Genomic DNA, 21,235 nt, shown 5'->3' on the forward strand with positions numbered 1-21,235 from the left:
CTTAGGCTGCATGTGCACTGCAGAAATAATCCATTTTCACACCACTTTAATTTTCATACCACTTGAACTAATTCTAGAAATAATAGTTTGTTGTGGAACCAGAGCTTCCTGACATAGAAGGCTAAATATCTCACAAGACTAAAAATCCCAGAATTTCATAGCTTTGAGCATTAAGCCATGACAATTAAAGTGGGGTTAAACTGGGTTTTTTTCTGCAGTGTGGATGCAGCATTAATTGATTTAATGGTCACATTACATCCCTGCAATGGCATTCTTGCAATATTTCTCAGGAAATCATCTTCATTTTCCTGATATTTTAATCACTGTTTTGTTTGTAGGTAGGTAGTTCTGGAGAGGGAGGTAATTACGGATGGTATGCTCAAATGGGGGTTCATAAATGTATATTTCTGGGCAATCCCTTCTTTTTCTACCATTCCCACAGGTACATCAGGTGAAGCCTTCTTGGTGTCTTCTCCCAGGTCCTGGTATTCCTTTCCATGAGAGGCTAGACTGCTGTCCTCCTTTCATCCTTGTGTAGCTAAGTGAAGAACTTTATGTCAGTGACTGCTCATGGGGAAAAGATGTTTAATAACGTACTGTATTGTCAATATTTATTGTTTTTCTTTTTAATTGGCATGCTTTTAATTGCTTTTAATTTAATGTTATATTTTTTACATTTTCACTTTTTTATTATGGGCATTTTTAGCTTTATCTGCTTTAACTTTTGTAAGTTTTCCTTGATTACCAGAAGCTGAAAAAGGGAGGGATATTCCTGATCCTAACCATAACCAAAAGAATAATCCAAAACATTTCTAATCAGCACTGTCTAGATCAATGTGAACTTGGTTTGGAAATTGGTTTGCTTCACATTTTGATATGAACTAATATAATCTGCATATCCTGTCATATTACCTCAAGAACTAAGATAAGTTCAATATCAGTTCAAGAACTAATACAAGAAAAGGTACAGATTAATTCAGTTCATATTAAGATGTGTATCCAACAAATTTCTACCCAAAAGCTAAGAAGTCTCTCTACAGTTGTTGAATGGCAAGCAGTAGAAGAAACATACTGCCATTACATATGTTTTTCTAGCATGAAAAGGAGGCATTTCCAGTTAGAAGCCAATGAATACCCATTTTAGATTCTGCCCTAGAGAAATTATAATGTGGCATTGTCCAAAAGAATCACCTTCAGGCAACCAAAATTAGTTTAGACTAGATGAGATTATTCCTAATTTCATTTAGAATTTTGCGCTTGTTTATAATTGACTGTAATGGGGGGAAATACACCTAGAGGCTTCAGTTCATTTAATTTCATCCTTACTTTAAGTGGAATTATGACTCTTCTTGCAGAGTCATCCTATATGCTCACACTATGCCAATAGCATGGCCACTGTATCCTTGCATTCTCAGTCTGGGAAAGGAAGAGAAAAATAAGCAACTGAAAAGACTAAGATAAAAAACAATGCCTACCCACAATATCTCTGGAAACTGCACCCCACAGCAACCAATCAACAACTGCACTGTGAACCATATCCACATATTATAGAAGAGCAAATGAACTCATTATAAAGGGAAATACTAGCGGCACCAACTCTTGTATCCTTGCCAATGCAATATGTAAGATAATGTAACAGCTCCTCTAGTCCACCAGTCCCTGTGCCACATCAAACTGTCAGCAAGGACTGCAGCCACCAGTCTCCAAAAGTGAGATTCCACAGGAGAGAGTGCAGGTGACATAAGTCTCAGAGCGAATGTAATCAGATTTCAGCAATGACTCTTTTTTGTGCTTACTATGAAGTAGTGAAGCAGGCCCAAAATCATATTATATCACAAGGATTGCATCCTCAACATCCCACCCAGTAGGATTATTCCAAGTGCTGAAGCATCTTTTGGGTACAGACCCAGAGATATCAGATATGCAACGTATGACTGCCTGCTATGAAAGATTTGCTAGGTTCTTTGAGGAAAAGGTTGCTCACATTCACTCAGAACTTCATATTACATTTATTCCAGAACCTTGGGAGGTGTCTAGTACTCTCTCTGGTCAGTTTTTCTTGGATCAATTTCAGTGGCTGAGACATGATGATGTAGACAAGGCACTTGAAGCAGTTCAACTCACTGCATGTAAGCTCAATTCTTGCCTGTTTTGGCTAATAAAATCTAGCAGGGGATGGTAGGTCCAAGGTGTGATAAATGCTTCATTATATCAAGGGGAGGTGTGTTCTACCTTGATGGAGGCAGTGTTGCACCCATGCTGGAAGAGCATCTCTCTGAACCCAGAGATATATGAGAATTACTGCCTTATTGTAAATATCTCATTTTTGGACAAAGTGCTTGGTTGTGTGGTGGCTGGGCAACTTCAGGTGTTCTTGAAGGAAGCAGATTATATGGATTCATTTCACTTGGATATTTCTGTTCAGCCCCATGGCTGTTAAGCTCTGGGGTATTACAGGATTCCATTTTATCCTCACATGTTTCAATATCTAGACGAAGTCACTGGGTATGGTCATAAAGAGATCTAAGATGCCTTAGGGTGCCATCAGTCTCCCCTATTTTTCCTTGTTAGTGGAGTTAGCTGGGTAGTTGCTGCATCAGTGCCTGGATGCTGTAATGGGCTAGATAAGGGCTGATAAACTGAAGCTGAATCCTGATAAGACAGAAGCTTTCTGGACTGTGGTTATCAGGTCCAGAAATTGGGTAAACAAGATTCTCCTAGATAGGATTGTTCTGCCCCTGAAGTGCATAGCTTGGGAGTACTCTTAGATTTATCCCTGTCACTGTAGGCCCAAGTGAACTCTGTGGCTCAGAGTGTCTGGCACCAGATTTACCTGGCATGCCAACTACAGCCCTTCCTGGACAGAAATAGCCTAGCCATTTATCCATGCAGTGGTCACCTTCAAATTAGACTACTGTAAGGGGCTCAATGTGGGGCCGCCCTTGAAGAAGACTGAGAAGCTGCAGCTTTTGCAAAATGCAGCAGGTTGTCTTCTAATTGGAATTCCATATAGACAGCATAGACAAACCGACCAAGAATATCCAACAAATGCCGCACTCAGTGAAGGACAGGAGAGATCCTTGCATGACTGCTGGAGTTTACCACATACCGTGCAGCTGCAGACAAGTCTACATAGGAACACACTCAGGTAAGGTGAAATGTCCTAAATCCATTTATTGTAGTATTTAAAGACCTAGCCATATTAGTCTATATCAGCACAAAGAGATAAAAAGGAAACTTGAAGCATCTTTTAAGACTTTTTTGGGGAAAGAATTTCTAGTGTAAACTTTTCTGGAATCCAGTCAACTGCATCTTATGACGTGGACTAGAGTCTACAAAAGGTAATGCTAGAAATTTCTTCTTTTCAGTAAGTCTCAAAGGGATTCCTAAATCCAGTTGAGAATCCCAGTTCGAATAAACCTACTGAATCAATGAGAACTTGGTAAGTCAACACTTATATACATTCCATTGATCTAGTGGTTTTATTCTAGTTGGAATTAACAACTGGATTTAGGCCATGGAAACCCTCTGGATGACCATAGACAAGTTGTACTCTTTCAGTCTCAGAGGAAGGCAATGACAAACCTCCTCTGAAGAAAGCTTGCCAAGAAAACCTCATGCCTTAGCATTACCATAAGTAGTCACCTAGCAACAAGAGTAAATTTGAGTAAATGCACAACTGTAAAGTACAGGGTGCCGTTACTTTTCCATGAAAGTGATACTGAGATTGTGTATAGTTTTTTTTATTAATATGTCCATAAAATAGGTTGAATATATGCCCCCATGTGCACATGCATACATTACCTCTTGTCCATTCTGTTTTTGTAAAACAATAATAATAATAATAATAATAATAATAATAATAATAATAAAGAATTGATCTGCTCTGCTAACACAGTAGCCCTGACCATGTAGATTTTTCACTGCCTGACACTGGCTTACCTGTGCTTAAAGCCAGTCTTAGATTCTAAACTAAAGAAAAGAAGAGGGTTTTTTTTTACAAGCATTTGAGCAGTAATAAAAAGTATCCACTCTTTTGGTCCCTCTTGATTATTGCCACAAAATGGCTCAGACTTATTTCCTGGTTTAGGAAATATTAACTGTAGTTAGAAATGGGTACATGTGACCTTAGTGATATTGTCATATACCCAAAGCAGACTGGTTACAAAGTATCATGGGCTGACGCTGTTCATGCATGATTCCCAAGAAAATTATCTTTCTGGATCACAAAATTGTCCTTTGTTTCACCTAGATTCTCTTTGGATGATGGATGCTTAAGCTGTGTTTGCTACCCAACAGATGTTTGATTAGTAAAGCCCCCTCGAGAAAGACTCTTGCTAATAATTGAAAGGAATGTATGATACCATTTGCATATTTGCTTGATGAACATAATCTCTCTACTTGTCCAGGTTCAGATTTAATTCAATTAATTACAGTTGGACAGTTTGCTGCATCTTCAATCACAGCAGAGGATAAATGAATGGAGAAGTTTCTAAACTCTTTGCAATATCTTTTCCTTTGTATAGAATACAATATTTTAAGCCATTTCTGCTTTGTTAATAGCTAAAGGTACACAGGCAGCATCTAGAATTCTGAACATCTTAGATGTATCCTCCTAAAGTTAATGGAGGATTTTTTTTAATGCAATTATGTTTTTGAGGCTTATCATATTAATGGTTCTGGTTTGGGGATTACTCCTAGACGCTGCAATTTCTTAGGTCAAGGTTATATACCACATGCTGAAGGAAAGAGAATGGACATAACTGAGTGAACATAGTAATTTTCTCCTGCATTAAGTAAAACTAGTCTAGCGAGATAGTTTCAAAAATATTCAGATTTCCAAATAGCTGAGAAGAAAATAAGGCAATTTGATTGGGATATAGAATTGATGGCTCTGGATGTTACAAATTGGAAAGAAGTCTCTTTTTGGTATCAAATCTTTACAAACATCTTAGAATAATGTGACATATTTAAAGAGGTTTGATTATCTTAACTAATGGCATTTTCGTCTTGGAAAATAATACTAATGTTTGTAATTTTTGTTTTCTGTGCAAAAAATGCTCTTTCCTACTCAGAAAATGTTGCTTCTGGCACAGCAAATGCTGTCCTCTGTGCAAAGCCCATCAGCCATCTGTGAATTCTGCACAGAATTAAGTCCTCATCTACTTCCATGGCTGTGTAAGAAACAGCACTTTCTGCACAGGAAATAGTAATTTTGTCCAGAAAATGCAAACACAAAAGTCATACTCGATTTTTGTGCAGAATAAATTTCAAACAGGTAATTGTCTTCAAAAACATTATTGCACATAGAAGAAAATTACTAAAATTACATGTTACTTCTGTCCATAATAAATTAGCAAAGAATTACATCCCTGTATTGTCTCACTGAATCTGAGAGTGACCATTATCTTGTATTTTACAATTAAAAGTTGCTCTGTATTGCACTATTTACAAGGAGATACAAACACTGGTCATGTAATACTGGAGTGAGACCCGGTAATAGGAATGAAGGAGAAAGTCATTTGATTCCAATTTTAATGTGAACCTAAAGTACACTTCCTAGTCAATGTGAAAACTGAGTAACAGCAAGGTTTTAGCATGTATACTTCATTTAATGAATTTTGCAACGTTCTCTATTAAAAAGAGAACAGTGATGCCGCATATTAGGAAAAAATGCTCTCAAGAGATGCATTGTGTCAAGCAAAATGTATTTATATGTAAGACAATTTGTGGAAGATGTTGTTGTTGTTTGCCTTTAAATCATTTCTGACTTATGGCAACCATAAAGCAAACTTATCACAGGGTTTTCTGAGGCTGGGAATGTGTTGTTTTCCTGGGAGACTTCTGCTTTAAAACAAGTTGCACACTTCCCACTCAACTTATTTTCATAGGAAAATGCATTCCTCCCCTCCTCCTATGGCAATGCCACCAAATTTTGCCAGTGTAGAGTGATGAATGTGGAAAATCTACCTGAAAAATACAACACACCAAAGGGATATACTTTGAGACATCATTAAAGAGAAGATTACACTTTATTCTGATGACCCCAGCCATTAAGAATGAAGCCTGCTCCCATCTGTGTAGTTCTTTACCTACATTTTATGACATTAGTAAAACAGCTTTTATTCCCGCGGTAAGTGCAGAATGTAAACGCACAGAGATGGATTCTATTGCACAGCTCCATCCCTGAGCAGTACTCATTCCTGCCTTACCCGGGCTTCTCTTGGACAAAGAATGGATTTTCCCATTCTTTAAAAGGTCCGGAATAAGCATGGGTTGGATATAAGATGAGTACTACCTGGGGACAGGTATGTGCAATAGAATGTGCATTTACATCCTGCACCTAGCATGGGGATAAAGGCCAGTTTGCTAATCTCCTTAGTTGAGTTCAGTTTCATGGTTATGGTGGACAGTGACAGAATGCTGGGAACTGGCATTTATTTATAGAAGGGAGAAAGTAAGAGTAATATAATATGCATTGTTTTACAGTAACATTCATTGGTTTGCAATAGACCTTTCACCCTAGTCTTGGCAGCAATGTGAAGAAAGGTAGCCAACCTCTGTGTTTGTTTTTTAAACCATTTTTTTCAGGTATGCCAAATACACATTTTGTTAAATCAGAAACAGGAACTGCATATATTATCTGATATTTACATTTATTTATTAATTCCTCCTATTTCTTACATTTCTATACCATTTGGCAGCTCATGTCTCCATAAAGTGGTACAGTAAAGAACATGAGGGGAGAAGGCCTTAGCTGTATGTGTCTTCCTCTTTAAACATATTCTAAACTAATCTTGACTTTTCCTTATTTGGTTGGATGCCATCTCTTTCATCATTTATACAACAATTTATACTTGGCCAAATTTACCTTGAAATATGATGCCCAGGACTGAGTACATTACTTTTTAATGCATGCTTATTTGTTGTCAAATTGTTTTCCTGAAGGGCAAAACAGCATTAAGTGGAGTTGCTTATTAATCAGATCCCAATGACTATTAATCATATCTTTCTCAGTCTTTATCTTGAAAGTACCATGTTATGGTCTATCATTGAAATTTACAACTGGGGTTCCTCCACTCTACATAATTGAAAGGCCAAGGCCAAAGCCAAAACTGCCAATCAAATCACAGTGTATGATGCCAACTTGTTTCTTACCCAAGAGATCTCAGGGCTCATCAGTCCACAAAATAAAGGGCCGAAGCAAGACGGACAGAGTGGCCAGAGACTGTTCCCAGCTTGATCGCCCTGGTACTGCAGCAAACACATGGCAAGACCCCAAAAACACCTCCTTCCATGGCCCCAAATAAGAGTGAAAAAGATCCACTCTTTTGGGGGTTGGTTTTAGGCCACCTTAGGCAGCCTTGGGGTGGTCCCAGGGTGACTTCCAGGCACTCTGTGGGCTTGCATCATGCAAATGCAACTCCCCTGCCTGTCTGTTTCAGGCCATAAAGAGGAGACATGTAGTAGACCTCAAGGAGAAGATAGTGGTGAGAAGTCAAAGGCTTTCATGGCCGGCATCCATAGTTTTTGGTGGGTTTTTCTGGCTATGTGGCCATGTTCTAGAAGAGTTTATTCCTGATATTTCACCAGCATCTGGGGCTGGCATCTTCAGAGAAAGCTGGTATAGAAGATAGTGGGCTATATATATATACTGTGTGACCCTAGGTAGGGAGGAGTGATTTCCATGTTAATCTGTGTATTATTCTGTTGTTGAATGGGTGGGAGGCTATGCAAAGAGGATTAGCGTCTGTTTAATTAGTTATCATTGTCTGCTGGGAAAACCTCTGAGCCTGGGTGGTTTTCATTTGCATTTTGCTGGGTCTTGATTTTAGTGTTTTTCAGGACTGGAAGGCAAACTTTGGCCTGGTACACACTGCCAAGAAGCGGTGTCCTGGCGGTGATAGTAGGGCTCGGGAGTGTGCACCAACTGCACGCTCCTGAACCCTACTAAGTGCACTATTGTGTGGCACCACCCACATGGGGGGGGAGTGTTGATGACGTGTGGGTGTCTTAGCATCCACACATCTATTCCAGGAAGCAGCATCGTAAGGGCTGTGATGCAACTCTTACGACTTCGGAAAAAGGAGCCTCTCTAGATGTGGGTGCATCTACACTGTAGAAATAATGCGGTTTGATACCACTTTAACTGCCATGGCTCTGTCCTACAGATGCCTGAAATTTATAGTTTTCTGAGGCACCAGCACTCTGGCAGAGAAGGCTAACAACCTTATAAAACTACAAACCCCAAGATTCCATAAGATGGAGCTACAGCACTTAGAGTGGTTCAAACTGCATTATTTCTACAGTGTAGATGCTCTGACTTCAATAATTAGAAGCTAGGATTCTTTTAATTTATAGACCTTTTGGAACTGATTTCCAGATAGCATAGTATCATATTGCAACCTTAGAATGTTTGGATTTTCTAGCGTTCATCTCTCTGAGAAACAGGCAACACAAACATAGGATTACATTGGTGATGTCTTTCTGCAATATCCTTTTCTTTCCTTTAGTTGCCAAGTTACAAATGAACTGTTATCTTACTGAGTCATCTACATTTGAATAGAGACTAGGTTTGGGTTTTTTTAGGTAAAAAGAACCAGGGGGAAAACAGCTGATAATGCATTGATAAGTATCAGATTCCTTTATGAATAGATTTTATATTGTACATTCAGCCCTCTGTATCCACGGATTCTCCACCCACAGATACAACCATAGCTTGAAAATATTCACACAACACACAAATCAAACCTGGATTTTGCTATTCCACATAAGAGATACCATTTTACTATTCCGTTATATATATAATGGGACTTGAGCATCCATCGGTTTTGGTATCCTTGCGGGTCCTGGAATCAATCCCCAGCAGATACTAAGGGTCCAGTGTATTCATTTGCAAATAGGAGCAAACACTGCCATTTACACTGAAGTGTCATTCAAATGGTCAAGATGGAACTGAAGCAAGTAAATAAGCTGTTACAAGCTATAATTAGCCCCTAACATTTTCTTTTCTTTTCTTTCTTCTTTCTTTGGTAAGGAGATCACAACAGCTCTCACAGCCTAGATATCAGGAGATGTTTCAAAACTATCCATCAGTAAACTAATCTTTGCTAGGGAAAAACCCGCTAGCCCTCTGCATGTACATCTCTTATTGATCCTGCTGAATATGAAAATGGTGATGACAATCAGTGGCAGAAGTGACATTTATCAAAGGAATGCCCCAAATGATAAAAGACAGTTATCAGCCAATCATTAGACCATGCCACTATAAAAGTTGGAGGGAATACAAGGCAGGAAAATGCAATTAAGACAATATTCTCAGCACAAGTTGTGCTGTTACATTGTTAAAGCTAAATAGATCTCCGTCTTCTGCTGAGTACCCAAATAGGATACTATGGTGCTATCCAGACCGGTGCTTTGTGCTGGCCTGGATACGTGCTAGGGTTGCCTCGGGGCGTCACTTACAGACGTCCTGCAACTCTAACACGTATTCCGTACATCAAAATGGCAGCGCCCTGTACAGATGGGTGCCACCATTTTGACGTGATGGCTGCGCTGTGTCCAAACAGCACGGGGTGGGCATGATGTGCTTGTGCCACATGACACCGTTTGTGGCAGCCTAACAGCGGTGCCGGAAGGAGCTCCAAACGGAGCTCCTTCCCAGAGGGCACCTCGTTCCTGCAACAACTAGATTGCCGCAGGAACGGCACCAGGGAGAAAGGGGCTGAGCAGCCCCTTTCCCCTCTGACTGCAGCTCCCAGAGTGTCCTGAGGCATGAAGCCCCAAGGAAACCCCTTTATAGGCCAGGGGGAAGCAGCGTTTTGCCACTTCCCTGAGGCCTGGAAAAGCAGTGGATTAGGGCCTCTGGGGCTGCCACTGTGGCTGCTTAGGCCCTGATCCGGTGAGGATTGCAGCACCTGCAGGCCGCCCCAAGGGCACGGTCTGTATCCTGGCTATGTCAGTATAAACCTCCAGAGCAAAGGGGAGAATGTATGTGAAATTCATAGTCTTTTCCTTCTCTTAAACAGTTATAGTTTAATTAGGAGCCCCACTAGTGACAGAACTATGTGAGACCTTTGCAGATGGTGTTCTTTGTCTCTCCAAAGGCATGTCTTGACCTTAATGGCAGCTGTGGAAAACCTCCAGACCCTGGACCATTAACAATCCACAGAACCTTCCATCTGGGTCATCAAGGCCCAGCTGAAGCCTTGCTCTTAAGTTCACAAGCTCAGAGTTACCTTGGTTTGTGAAGACTCTGCTTTACCTTCAGGACAGACAAAGGTCAAGCAAGGCAATTTTATTCAGGAGTTTTTACCACAGAGTATTCCAAGTTTCTCTGAAGATGCCAGCCACAGATGCTGACAAAACATCAGGAATGAATTCTTCTAGAACATGGCCACATAGCGTGAAAACCCCACAAAAAACTATTCCAAGTGCCTTCAAAGGACAGTTCCTGAAAGTTCCAGTTGCCCTCTGCCTTCCATGAGGGAAAAAGCAAAGGATGAAAAAATCTGGGCTATTTGGGCTGTCTCAAAGTAGTTACTTCTGAAGGAGCTCACCAATGTTCCTTTGAGCTGAGCAGTAGAGAAAAGGGAGATCTCACCCAAGTGGAAGTGTAAACTTTCCTTCTCATAGAGTCTCTCTCCCTTCATTCCTGTGCTGCTCAGCTACTGTGAAAGGTTAAGGAATAAAGAAGAAGGAAATGGTGCAGCCCCACTGATCTGAACCTCCCAGATGTGTCCCACACTAATGTGGGTGAGGTTTGTAAAATAAAAGATCACAGTTGTACACATTTTGGGATGTGTCCCCTTCTGCTTTGAGCCTCTGACAAATTTCTGCAAAAGCATTGTTGCCCTCCTGCCAAAATAAGGTTTCTCTGCTTTAAACTCACTTTGAGAACTTCAGCAATTCTTCCAGTTTTTCATTGTAGGACCATACCCCAAACCATTATGTTTCCTCAGGAGTAAATTTCACACATTCCTTGGGACTTGCTTCCTAGTAAGTATGCATAGAATTACAACCTAAATTAACTTTTGGCAGGCTAGAAGGCCTGGGAAGTAGTATTTCTTTGAAGGCTAACTGTTCTTTTGATCCAGAAGAGCTCTTACTCTGTGTTGTTCATTTCTCTCTTTCCAACTTCACATCACTGTAGATTTGGATGTGCCTTCATGTCTCCTGCTGACTTATGACAATACAGTGGTGCCTCGGGATACGAAATGATCGGGTTACGAAATTTCCGGGATACGAAAAAGTTGGATTGGCAAAAACTGTTTCGGGTTACGAAATATTTTTCGGGTTACAAAATTCATTTCGGCGCGAATTCAAATGCTATAGGCTTTCCAGTGCTAACGGAAAAGTGTTTCGGGTTACGAAATTTTCAGGTTACGAAAGGAATGGCGGAACGAATTAATTTCGTAACCCGAGGCACCACTACCAAGAATTTCATAGGGTTTTCTGAGGCAAGGAATCCTCAGAGGTGGTTTTACCAGTCCCTCTGAAATATAGCCTACAGCATCTGGTATTTCTTGGAGGTCACCCACTGAAGAACTAACCAGGGCTAGGCCTGCTTAGCTTCCAAGATCAGACTGGGTTGGTACCTTGATGGTATTTAGGCTGTGTGCATCTCAGAAATAATCTTTCATATTGCCAGGCAAAGATGAGAACATGACATGGTCATGCTGGTTTCTGTTGCAGCTCATGGTTCATTTAATGTATCCTACTATGGTAGGCCCAGAGCTGAATCTAGAAAGCACTGAAAAAATGTACTCTGGGAAAAGGTGTGGAGAAGATTGTATACTTCAGTTGTTTGTAGTTACCTATACCTACCCAGAACTTGCAAAGTTACTTTTTAAAATGTAACCTGTCACCATTACTGTTCCAAAAGGTATTTTTCTGACAAGTTGCATTTCTTTTTTTAAACAATTAAATGCCCTTAAAATTATCTTATAAAATTAACTAGAAAACATTTATTTATTATTTACCAAACTATATTTATTTACCAAACTATCCTCATGCTGCATTACTTTTGGACTGTAATGTTGTTATGCCCTCATTACAAAAGAGAGAGATGATCATTATGCTTCACCACATTCCTTCTAACATGATACTTCCAAGCTTCTAATCTATAGTCTTTGGCAGCTCCTGAATGCAGTGCTGGTTTTTTTGGATCTCAAGTTCTTCCATGCTTTCACAATGTTATTTTGGAGAATATACTACTTTTCATCCAATACAATTTCAGAGTTTGTTGTAACCTTGAAACTAGTGCCTATAGGTCTTGATTACTTCTGCAAAAGGTTATGGCTTGCCTCTTGGCAACAATGCATGTCAGATATCAAGATACCAGAAGCATCTGCTTTAGCTTTGTAAGGCCTAGCAGGCACAATTCAGAGCCTAGTGTTGAAGTCTAAAATTCCCAAAGACCTAGGTGTGAGATCTTGAAGAGACTACATCAATGATGGTGAACTTTTTACAGACCGAGTGCCCAAACTACAACCCAGACCCCACTTACTTATTGCAAAGTGCCACGTCCCTCTGGCTTTCTAGTAAGAAACTCTGGCACACTCTATGCTAGGGGAACAGCATGTGTGCCCACAGAGAGGGCCCTGAGTGCCATCTCTGGCATGCGTGCCATAGGTTCGCCACCACTGGACTACATCATCCCTTATATTCAATTGCAATTTCAGTGGTAAATAGGGAACACACTGTTGGTAATAGAGTACTGTTAGTATGCACACTTTCTTTCTGATTGTTATCCAGTAGTAGGACTCTCTTTCCTTGGAATTTCACCAAAGCTATGTCTCAAGTACTTTTGAAGGGAAATTCTATGAAGCCCCCTCCTCTTTTTTTTTTTTTAAATGTGTGATTACACAAAAAAGACAAAAATATTCAATAGTCAGGACTGGCTTTAGTGTCTAATGCTAGGCTGGCTATAGATAAACTGAAATTTTCAATCTGTCTTTAAAGTTTCATTTTAAATATCTATCTGCTTTAATATTATCACCTACCTTGAGCCTATGAAGTTGTATGGGCTTCACAAGTAAATGTTTTAAAATAAATGTAACTGAAATTACAAGGCATTTTATACCTCTTCCAAGAATATTCAAAGCACCATTCAGCATGTGAAAATAATAAAACACAGTTGAAGTGATAAAAACATCATGTATGCATAAATGCACTGCAAGAGCAGTGATATGAACCATCCTTAGTACTTGTAGGTGCGCATGAGTGCTGCTATGCATGCGGACACAGGAGGATGTGTTACTGCCATCTTTACCCCTAGTGGAGGATACAGCTCTTCATTTCAGAAATGAACTCAAATACAGCAAGAATCAGCAGGTTTACTATCTACTCCAATAGCTGCATTTAGTGTTCCCAGACGCTCTTGTACCAATCCATGCAGAACACTTGAAACAATCAGCAGAGTAAAGCATAAAATCCTGTAGCATTTGTTATTTTACAAGCAGACTCTTGTCTGGTCTTTTGTTTAAGTGCTTAAAAGCCCTCTCCTTGTTACAATTCTTAAAAGGTCCAGGTGAACCAAATAGAGTAAAGGATAAACAATAAACCACTTCCATTTATATAGCATGTAAAATAAAATGCAGTTGATGGTGAAAATGGACATTGCATATGCTATTCTTAGAGTTTGAAAAAGTTATTCAGTGTTGTTGATCCAAAGCATGCATTAAGAAGAACTGATCAAGATTATTTGTGGTCTGTGTTCAGTTTCTTTTCACATATTAAACACACTTCAGGAAGGATTTCTTTCATTTTTGAGATACACTGCCTGGCTGCAAAAGCATTGGCTCAGCATGTAAAATTATATAAACAATACAAAAGTATTCATTAGCAATAAAAAAAAAGTCAAACCAAATGAAAAGACTCAGCATTAGACACAGCAAATACCAAATTCCAAAGAAACTAAGGGGAGAAAAATGTATCCAGAAGTATAAAATGGTTCCCTGTTGCTAAAGACAATGAGAAGTTATTTCCATAAAATTCAGTATGCTCCTGGATGGGTTTTATATCAATATCTAGACAGCACAGTGCAGCTGATCGTTCCTCTGGGGGCTTTTCAGATGGATTGAGTGTGAGCTCTGTAGCTTTCAAAACACTCCATATGAATTTGGGAAATCTATTTTTTGCCTGGGAGGCTCTGGATTAATAGGGATATATTTTGTGCCTGGGAGGCTTTGGATTGCTGGGGGTGTGGGATAGGGAGCAAAGTGCTTCTTTGAAGTCCGGAATCTGAGCTCAGTTAAATCCTAAATCAGGAGAGATGCACAGCTGTGTTCAGAATAGATCTGTGGGTCTGCTGTATTCCCTAAAATTGGACTCTGCAGCACTTCATGAGATGAGACTTATGGAATGTTGAACATCTTCTCGTATTTTTGTTGGAGCTCATTCTAAAAAAAAAAAGTTGCACTTAAGGAAAGAAAGCGGCTGATGTGTCAAGCTGCAATCTTCCTGATGTCATGAAAGATTGCATGTGTAGTTACAGAACAGCTCCCCAGAGGCTAATGCCAGGGATTTATTACTTGTGGCATGCCATGCCAGGTGGAGACTACCAGTATCAGTCTCTTAGCCATCCTTCAAAGCTTCAAAGGTGCACTGCTTTAAAAAGAGAGAGAAAGAGATTGAGAAAGAGAAGCAATGTCTTCTCTGTCTTACCTTGATCTGGTCCAGTGTAGCTTTGAGGGTGTGCTCCGTCCACTATCAGAAAGAGAAGAATAAATGCCAATTCCCTGTGACTCATCCTAAATGACCGAGTGGGCTCACTCTTTGCTCAGGCTGCTTGCTGCCTCCGCTATGTGACAGCTGCCGGCTGGCTTTGGAACAAGAGTGTCCCATTCTGCAGCTTACTGCAGGGGGAGTGTTAGGTGAAAAAGACACAGGCAGCAAGAGAAAGCAGGAAAGCAGGAGGGTGTGGGAGAAAGCACAAGCCGAGAGGCTGAAAGAGGAGGAAGATACCATGTGTGCCATCCATCTCCTTCTTTATTCCCCATTACTTCTGGGAGCATGGGATTGCTTTAAAAAGTTACTTTTAAATAATGGGCCATCAATGCTTTTTGCAAACTTCATAGCCCTAATACAAATATTACCTTTGCCTTGAATTGCAATACCAAGGATTTGGAGATGATAGCTTGTTGAAACAGTCTGCTTGGTGGGAAATGTTTTAGGTGCTGCTTCTGTGAAGACAGTGAGTTCTGCACCCCTGCGTTGTCAAAGATTCTGGTGTTTAGCTGTTTATTTTGCAGGTGCCCTTAAGAGCCATTGTTTCACAGTGGGCAGAGTTATGACTATAATTCAGATGAAGGTGGTGCTGAATATATAACTACTTCTGAATATTTGAAAATTATGTATGGTGAGTCCACCATATTGGTGGGCTATCCATCCATGGACTTAAGCTCCTGTGGATCACCCTGCCCATATTAGACAATGGCACACATCACCACCCACTGATTAATATGGGCTTGAGTTCTTGATTTTTTCCCTATCAGTGGCAGCCCCCAGAACAAAACCACTGTATTGGTATTTGCATTTATTTTGGGTGCAGGGAAGATTCACCTAGCTGACTATGGCTATGGGTGTCTCTGACATCATATCATATGTGTCCTTGTTGCCAGAACTCATGTGCAGTTGTCATAGGCAAATATATTAAATGGAAAAATGAAGGCAAAGATGAAGACAGAAAGGGAGCTTGCTAGAAGGACAAACAACTGTCAAACAACATTAAAGAACCCTAAATACAGTATGTTTGTAAAAAGTATATAAAAAAGTGACCATGAAGGAGAGGTACTTCTTGTCATTCACAAGAACAAACATGAAGTGAGGTAAGAAGTTTTGGCTCAAGACAAATTCATCTCCCCTCACTTTCATGCAGGGATGGACAACTACATAAGGGATGGGAGGGGGGTGTGAGTGCACCAAACTGAAAACCTGTGTCTTCAGGGGGAGAATAAACCCCATCCAACACAGGCTGATTCCCTATCCCTTGATCTGTCTTTCAACTAACCAGGAATACTGCTGTCTTGCTGGGATTAAGTTTCAATTTGTTTGCCTACATTCAGTCCATGACCTATGACAGAGACTGGTTTAAGACTAAGGGATTCTCCTTGGATTGGGGTGGGAAAGAGTACTAGACTCGGGCATCAACTGCATATTGATGGCATTCCATCCCCAAACTCCAGATGATCTCTCCCAGTGGTTTTATGAGTAAATTGACTACCAAGGGTGGACAGAACAAAACAGTAAGAGTGACCATTGATCAAACAAGAGTTATCCAGCACTACCTTCTGGGTACCAAGGGTGGACAGAACAAAACAGTAAAAGTAGCAATTGGTCGAACAGGACTACCTTCTGGGTTTGCCCCTCCAGGAAGGAAGATAGTCACTGTAAAACAGTGCCTCCAAGTCGCATACCAGTGGAGTGCCCCAGAAGGGTACCATGGCTGGTAGTATTAAAAACAATGGAGAGGTCTAGCAGAAGCGACAGGGGCTCACTCCCTTGTAGGTTATCCACCAAGATGACCAAAACTATTTCTGTTCCATAATCAGGCCTGGAATCAGATTGAAATGGATCTAGATAATCAATTTTGCCCTGGAGCCCCTGGAGTTGGGATGCCTACATATCCTACAATACCTTGCCCAATAATGATATGATACACACTGGCTGATAATTATCCATTTAGGATTGGCTCCTTTAGGCAAGTTGGAACTCTACCCTGTTGTAAGGAATATTGACTACTACCCTGTTCACTCACTCAGCCAGACCCCCTCTGGCCTGTTTTATGAGCCTGGATGGGCAAGGGTCTAGTACACATTTGGTGGTTCTCACTTTTCCAAGGATCCTGTCCACATTCTCAGGCTGCACAAATTGAAAAATATCCAATAACAATGGGTAAGTGTTAGAACAAAAATATCCAGTACAGTGGTACCCCGGGATACGAATTGACCGCGTTACGAAATTTCCGGGATACGAAAAAGTTCCATTGGAAAAAACTGTTCCGGGATACGAAGGTTTTTTCGGGTTACGAAATTTTTTTTGGCGCGAAATTCAAATGCGACCGCTAGCCGCGCTTTGGAAAAGCCTTTTTCAGCTTGCGAAATGCATCGGGTTACGAACGCCGCGGCGGAACGAATTAATTTCGTAACCCGAGGCACCACTGTAACAGGAACCAAGGTTATATCCACTGAACTATGTCAATTACATCATCCAAGCTGGAACAGATCTGAGGGATTTTTATCAGCAAAATATCATGCACATTATTCACAGTGGATTGTCAAATGTTCTCCATTTTCTACTTGATGACTTGAGTGTAATAAACCTCTGCCCTTTTGAAACAGCTCTGCTGGACAGTTCCTTGCAGATGTAAAGGTGGCAGCAAAGACTAATTCCTTTGCTTCCCACACTGCCACAGAATAGGCCTTCAAATAGGCTCTAGCATGTGTTTGGTCAGACTTACTGCGAGTTTTCTGCCAACATCACTCTAGTCTCTGTGTCACGTGTTTCATCACCATGAGATCCTTGGAAAACCAGGGGGCTAGTTTGGCTCCACTCAAAAAGCATGATTGTGCCCACCAACCTGGCCATTTCTCCATTGCAGAAGTCACTCAGAGCTTCAGCAGAATTACCTACCAAGATAAAAGGAAAATCTCCAAGAATTCTCCATCAGGAATCTATCCAGATCCATCAGCTTCCTGGGATAGATAATCATAATTGGTTGCATCTCCTGAAGAGTTTCTGAGTCCCAGTGAGTTTAAACCTGACCAAGGAATGATCAAGTTAGGTGGTATCACTTCTTGCCAGCCTTCTGAGAGGAGCTACAGAAGGAAGCAGAGGTATTTGGTGGTAGTAGGAGTTGGACCATGCATACATTTTGCATACATTCACACACTGGAGGGATTTTCTATATAGTTTTCAGGCAAAATTTGCCACCAAATAGTCCTGACTGAAAAAACAATGTAGGTGGGTTGAGGGTGTTCAGTGGCTGTGTCCTATGGCCATATTCCGCTCACATTTCCTCTAATGGTCTTGAGGAAAGTTGTTGTTATTCAGCATGATCTACCCATAGGGTTGTTGTGAAAAGAAAATGTAGTGCAACTGAGCATGCTAAATGAATGCAAACTTTAAGAATAGTGGGAAAGTCCCAAAATGCAGAAAATTTTGCAGTGGTTGATCGTTCTTTTTTTAAAAATGGAATCTTTGTTTGCTGAGACACCTTTTCTTGTCATGCAGAGAAAATGTGTGAGCAATCTTTACATTCCTACTCTTTCAGGTTCTAGGATGTCTATAGCACAGAGTGTCTTCAGATGATGTGCCAGCTGCCTGCAAGCTCCATGGAACAAATAGGAACAGTTTGCCATGCTCTCTAGTAACATCCCTTTTGGATTACCTTTCATGTGGATCTGAAAATGGTTCAGAAGCTTTACTTAGTTGCAAATCCAGTGGCTAGTTTTAATCGGCACTACTTAAACAGATAATGTCTTATGAAATAGCTCCCTTGGCTTCATATTAGCTTCCAAATCTGTTTCAAAGTACTAATCAGGTCTGACTCTGCATAGCTTCCAAGATCAGACAGGATCTGGTGCCTTTGAGGTATTTTTGCTGTGCTAAATCTATCAGACATTACTTTTCTTCTTTTCTACATGCTATTTATGCTAGTATATATTTCTGTACAGAAAATTCTGTTTTCTATGCTGAAAATGCAGCCGGGGACTTATTCTGCACAAAATTAACACATTTTTTTCCTTGCATGGAAACAGCATTTATATTACAGAAAACAGCAAAAATATTATTTTCTGCAAAGAAAATGTTGTTTCCTCACTCAAACATCATCACCTTTTTTCCCCTGTATGATGAAAAAATCCACATGTAAATTTTGGACAAAATAAGTCCTCAAGACTCAAAACAGTTTCTTGAAAACTGTACAGTTTTTGAAGACTTTCTTGCAGCCAGAAGAAACTTGATAAAATTCATTCCTTCACAAACAAAATTAGCAAAGAATTGCATCCCTGATTGTAGGTCTATTACTGTGTGGATGCAGCAACAAAATGTAAATTTCGGGACTTGGAATGTCCTACTGTAGTGCTAGGGAGTTAACCTAGAATGGCATATGGCACAAAGATCTTAAATTGAGGGGACAACACATTACTTTACACTCATGCAATTTCATGGTAGTTGCAAAACACACCGACAAATACCATCCTGCTTCTGCAATCCTGAAATGGAGATGTGCATTATCAATTGGACAAAAATGTCCAACTGCTTCTTAGGGGAATTTGCACCTCTGCAAGACACCAGCAGGACTCTAGTCCTGATATTTTCAAATGGAACATCTTTTGTTACTATCTCTGTCTATCTTTTTAAAGAGAGAACATCAAATCCTTATTTATGTAAACAGCTTGTTCTTTCACAGGTAAAAGATTGAATGTCTAATAGATCCTTTCAGCTAGGGAAGAAAATGAAGCTTGTGGGAAATAATCAATTGCCTTCATTTTATAGCAATTAGGGGGGCTATAATTGAGATTCATGTTGCATGGAAAACCACAGATTCAGTAGATTATGGTGTAGTATAATGCTGCTCATGTTGGAGGAGCTGTCACTGCACTGCCGACTCATGTTGGCATCAATGATACATTAATATATCAACTTGAAAATGAAAAATGTCTTTATAATCAAGAAGAAGGGGCAGCTAAAAAACCTCAAAGTGGCCTCATTCTAGAATTATATCAGGATAATTTATTGGTACTTTGCAAAATCTCCCAAACCTCAGTGGAGTCTGACCCTGATACAATTTTTAGGGAAGAAAAAATGGTAAAAAGAGAAAAAGTGCTCCGAGGCCACACTAAGGCAGCAACAGTCAGACCTTTCAGAAGTGGATTGTTTTGTCTAATCAGGCAAAGGGATCTTGTAGCATCTTTGAAAACACTGCAAAAGGATTTGTAGCAGGAGATTCCATAGACTAGATGTGCTTTCTCAGATGCAACTGAGGATGGGAAAACTTAAGTTTTCATAGACTAGGTTTATTTCTTCAGATGCAACTGAGGAAGTAGACCTACTGTATGAAAGAATGGACCTTATCACACAGGGGCTCCAGGCACAGGACGAGAATGGAACAAAAGGGGCTGGGAATGAGTGAGGGACACATTTTACTTCACACAGAAGTACCCATTACGTTCCGTTCCCTTTCATTCCATTCCCAATCCGTCCCAGAGGATGCAATTTTTGAGAACAGTTGTCAAAAATTGCCTCCTCTGGGACGCATTGGGAATGGAAGGGAAGGCAACGGAACAAGTGAGAGACTTCCTGTGTCCAGTAAAATGTATCCCCCACTCATTTCGTTCCCTTCCTGGCCCCTTTTGGACCGTCCTTGTCTTGTGCCTGGAGTCTATGCAGTAACGTCCCTTATGCTACAACTTCTTTCACACAGTCTCCAAGATGTTACAAGATTCCTTTGCATACTGATATTCCAAAATATACTGCAGAAATAATCCACTGTGAGACTGCTTTAACTGCCCTGTCTCAATACTAGGGAATTCTGGGGACTGTAGTTTATTTTGGCACCAGACCTCTCTGACAGAGGCAGCTAAATGTCTCACAAAACTACAGTTCCCAGAATTCCCTAGCATTGAGTCAGGGCAGTTAAAGCAGTCTCAAACTGGATTATTTCTGCAGTATATTCTGGACCCAAATCTCTGAATTCTGTTTAATCGTATTCTTGTTCCTTCTCTCCTTCCTTTCTTTATGGTTTTAATTAAATAAGCAGCCTCTCCAAGATATGCTTTGTTTGTATAGCCCCATATCTATTTTGTATTGAATTTACATATTAATTAACTTTTCTATATTTGGTAATGAAATACATATTCTTTTTACTTAAACCTTGGTTTATTTTTCTTTTTGTTGATTTTGTTATTCTTTGAATTTAATTTGTGGATTTCACAAAGCTCTTAGCCTTCCAAAAATGAGCCAAACAATTGGTTCATTTCTAATTCTCACCCTTACCTACTTACAGGTCGAGTTGATTTACAATATGTTGAAAGTAAGTTTAACTGTTTCATTTGAGATATTAATATTTATATTCTGGAATTTGAGCTGGAAACCCTAATGCACACACTGTGCATTTGCTGGCTTCCTTAAGTGAAGAAGAAGTGTGACTATAACGCAGCACATGTGGTGTTTCAATTGGTAAAGTACATTTTATAATCTCATAAGAACATATTTGACAGTACCCCTGACC

The 21,235-nt window shown here is 40.1% G+C and overlaps 1 protein-coding gene across 2 annotated transcripts in view; it reads right to left on the bottom strand.

Annotated features, from left to right (window-relative positions):
• Positions 1-14,855, bottom strand: part of RASGEF1A (RasGEF domain family member 1A) — a 325,383-nt gene extending 310,528 nt beyond the window's left edge. For both annotated transcript variants that reach the window (XM_042457796.1, XM_042457797.1), the window contains exon 1: positions 14,668-14,855. The gene's annotated coding sequence lies outside the window, so the exon portion shown is untranslated. The remainder of the gene's footprint in view (positions 1-14,667) is intronic.
• Between the last annotated feature and the right edge of the window lie 6,380 nt (positions 14,856-21,235).

Source organism: Sceloporus undulatus, chromosome 3, assembly GCF_019175285.1.
Source record: "Sceloporus undulatus isolate JIND9_A2432 ecotype Alabama chromosome 3, SceUnd_v1.1, whole genome shotgun sequence".
Lineage (NCBI taxonomy): Eukaryota > Metazoa > Chordata > Lepidosauria > Squamata > Phrynosomatidae > Sceloporus > Sceloporus undulatus.